Below are 4,338 nucleotides of genomic sequence, written 5' to 3'. Positions count from 1 at the left end.
GAGCTGCTTCTGATAGGGTACTCTCAGTGTGAAGTTGAAGCCCCCCAGGACCAACAGCCCATGTCTGTCAGCTCAGATAGGGTGGTTGATACACCAGCAGAATCCCCAATCTATCCTGGCCCAACACGAAGTGCAAACACTCCAGACTAGTTGTCAGATGGACAGAGTTCCTGAAGAGAGAAATAGAACTGTAGACCATGGCAGACTCTCCCTGGCCCTCATATGTACTCTGATGCTGGGTACCCAGGTGGGCACAACTGGGAGATACTAACTTCTTCCTGTTCACCCACCCAGGTCTTGGTTATACATGCCAGATCAGTTGCCTCATCCATGATTAAATCTGGCATTCAGATCTGGCATTCAGAAGCAGCAGCTGGAGATCTAAGGGCTGGGTAACATGGCAACCATCAAACCCACAGTTGTGGGGAGGACATGGCATAGCCATTAGTTGACTGGGTCATGTTCCCCTTACCTGGCCAGTCCTCCTCCTAGTGCTGTATCTCTCTCTAGCCATCACTACAGTAATTGGGACCCCATACCATCTCCTTACGTAGGATTCAGCTTCCACCATCCTTAACCATTTATTATGCTATCTGGAGGATGATAACTGAAGTCCAACATCTGCATGGCCAAAGGTCTCCCATCCCTGATTTACAGTTTAAAGGCTTGCCTGGAAAAGTCCTTCTTGGGACTTCTGGTGGGAAGCCACTGACAGTTGACGTCAACAGTTCTGGGTTCAATAAACCAATTATTTGATCCAATATCAGGCAAATTTATATTTCATAACTATACACAGTAGCTTTCCCAACTTGGTGACCTCCAAATGTATTGCTTTATAACTCTCGTAATTCTCAACTAGTATGACCAATGAGAAGTTGTTGAACTAAGCTCCTCTTTCTTAATGAACAACTGTTGGAAATTTGTGATGCAGGGAAATAAGTGGGAGACCATTCGGAGGGGGGCAGCATTCCAGAAATTGTAGTAATTACTACAGAACCCATGGAAGGCCCCAAAGGAGCAACTCAAGCTTAATCCTCGGCAACTAGGCAACCTGTGCTGAGGTCTGTTTCCATGGATTTCTCTATCCATCTGTGTATCCATTTGTTGGCTGATTATTGAGAGGGACATTCCACATTAATTTAATGTCATTGAAAAGGCATATCACTTTCACTATCAGAAAGATGAAACAGCATGACACCTGTCTTTTAGATGCAGAAAATAAGGTACAATACTTCATAGATGTGCAAGTTTTTTAATAACTCATGTTTGTTACTGGTCAAAATCCTACAAGTATCACTGAAATACAAGAAAGCCTACTTTCTGTGCTGATGGTTTGATCTTGTGTCATGCACAGGAGTTCTCTGGAGACAGTTCATACAATTAAGATTTAGTGAATTGAACAACATCAAGCAGAGTGAATAATTATCAAATAATCTCTGGTTAAATATCAGGATTGAAAACTTGGTTCATATTTGGCATAAACAGTTTCCATCTGGCACTTCTAAGTGAAATGAAACTGCATCTACTTTTCTACTTCTGGAAGGAGATTGGTTTCCAGTGGCGATGCCAAATTAATTCTCTGTCTGATAAAGAGATGTTTTATTTTGCTGCAAAAAAATAATTGACAAAACAGACCATACAGCCAGGCTGTGGTTTAAAAAAGATGCAAAACAGCAACATGCTATCTCTTGCAGATGACAGTGGTAACTTTTTTCCGAGGCATCACTTAGTTATTTGAGTCTCTGAAGATTTTGGGTTGCTCTATTTCCACAGGCAAGTATTATTTAATTTTGATCTTTGATTCAGCTGAAAGAAATTGGGAAAATGCACGCTCAGATCCAGTGGGTTCATCATAAATGCATGGGTATGGCAGTATAGTGTAGCATCTATAGTTCAAATTTCCACTCAACCATGAAGCTTATTTGGATGCCATGGACCAAGGGATTTTAATTTACAGGACTGTTATGTGATAAAATGGGACAAGTTTTAAATAGCTGGCCTAAGCCCTCCTTTCCCCCCACCCCTCTGTACCACACCCTGGTATCCTATTCTGGTCTCGCTGAGGGAAATACATAATGTGAAAAGTGACTTAATGTTGGTAGTCATCAAATGTCACCAGCCATCTTCATAATCAAGCCTTCGCTGAACTTTAAGAAATATTGCATTTAGAGTTATTTTCAGTGCTAGTACCAGGTTTTGGGTGGCCTCTTTCATTGAGTCTCCTGTCTCACCACCATTATCACCAGCTGCTACTGCTCCTCATACTGTTTGCAACCTTTGTTGACAGGCAAGGGGTGAGTAGGAAGAGGTACCTATTGCTTCTGCTTCTCACCGTCAGTGTTTATTGTGCCAGGCCAGACTGACACATGGCGCAATTGTAAAGAGCAAGTACAGGGAGCTCTTTGCAGTCCCTCCCTGCTGGGATGTGCAACCTCAGCAGATCTCAGCCATGTCTTCCTGCTCTGATTTTGGTGAAAATGCCAGTAAACACGTGGCTGACATGGCTGAGAGGAACTGGAAACTATTCACTTGCAACATTTGAGGGGTAGAACCAGGAAATAGACAAGGACGTGCAAACAAACCCCTATATCCCTGGGCACTGTTGTTACAGATTTCAGCTGACTGTACTTCCAGAGGTCCTTCAGTTCAGGAAACTTGCCCTATCAGGGCTTCTAATTGTAAATATGATGTAAACCCTAATTGTCAAGTGCCAAGTACTACTCCCTTCACGCATTCAAGGCAACAAATCATTTCTTTGGGAAAAAAAATAGCTCTTTATTTACCGAAGGATACACAACAACCTGAATCGCTACAGAACAGATCTCCGAGGATGCACAGAACTGTAAGCTGAACCCAGTCTCAATAACCACTTCCAGAAGGCCACCTTCTGAGTATTTTTGGGTGTAATTCCTTCTGAAGGTCAGGTTTGGAAGTGATCATGTTTCTGTTCTATATGCCTATCCTGTAATTGGCTGGTCCTCCTCTCCCAGTGCTGCATCCTGGGTCACGAGTCACACCAGGTTTGCCTGAATTTGAGAGCTTCTCTCCCATGCCCCTCCTGAGGATTGTGCATCTTGGCTATGCTCAGTTTTTGGGCAGAGTGGTCTTGAGATAAGTGTCACTTCTTTCATCTCAGAGTCTGGAGCCATACATTCCCAAGCACCCTCCACCTCCTCCCCTTCATTCTCTGGCTCAGAAACAACTGTCCCCATCATTCCCAACACAAGTGAACCAAGAAACTAGGGATGAATGTTACATTTCATCTAGATACTTTTTCTGCCAAATTCAAACTTTTTAAAATTCAAAGTTTTCCCCTCCTGAATATGAGGAACTTTACAAATTTGGTTACGTTCTTATAAAAATTGAACCTGAAACAAATGCTCTGCATAGTCACCAACCAAATTCAATATATCTATGCCTGGTATGGAGAGGAAGATGCAGCCCTGCCTGCTGCATAGCTGTTAAAGATAAGCAGCCTGCCTGCAAACAAGAGAACCACCCTAACTAAGTGCTACCATAGGCAGGAATTCAAAACCAGAATTTTAGGACCTAAATACCTGAAGCCCAAGGCCTGGATGGACAAATGATCAGTTCTGTTTTTTTCACGCTCAGTATTAAACGATTTCAATTTCTTGTTTTTTCTTGAATATGGAGTGCTTGGTGAATTTGATGCATGCTGATCAAAAGTGAACTGAAAGGAAATTCTCAACGCATCCTTTTTTCACATCTTTGCATAAACACACGAGGATCTCTAATAGCAGCGGGGTACACACGGGTGTTGGAGGTTGGCCTTGCTTCTGCCCCCACATCCCTCCCTTGTTTTACTTTTAAGAAAAGCCTTCAAAAGGCTACAAAATAGTAGAAGCTTTCAGAAAGGCTGTCAAGTAAACCGGGCAGTTCAGGCTTTACTTTTGTTCCTTCATACTTTTATTAACATGTGCTCTTGCTGCTGCCCCCAGACACTCTCATATTATTTTGTCACGCACATGTATTTTTTCTCGGTTATTCTCTTGGGTGGGTACAACTAGACAATCCATCCAAGCCCTGACAGAAAGTACAAGAGTTTCCGAATTTAATAGTATTGGTGGGTCACGGTAGCTTTGTTCAGAATTGACTTAAGCTGAGTAGTTTAGCATATCTCTACATTAGTGGTTAAATGTATTCATTATACTAACAAGAGCCTTATTCATGCAGGGTCTATTCTTCATTCATTATGCATGCATAATTCCCATTAATGTTAGTGGAGGTTAAGTGTGCATACCAAAGCAAGAAGGAAGCTTGTGTTTACATATCCATGTTTGTCCTAAGTACATTTTCTAAAGTTCACACAAGAAGCAG

Source organism: Varanus komodoensis, unplaced genomic scaffold (assembly GCF_004798865.1).
Source record: "Varanus komodoensis strain SLA01 unplaced genomic scaffold, ASM479886v1 scaffold25, whole genome shotgun sequence".
NCBI lineage: Eukaryota > Metazoa > Chordata > Lepidosauria > Squamata > Varanidae > Varanus > Varanus komodoensis.
Note: the sequence above shows the minus strand (reverse complement) of the source record.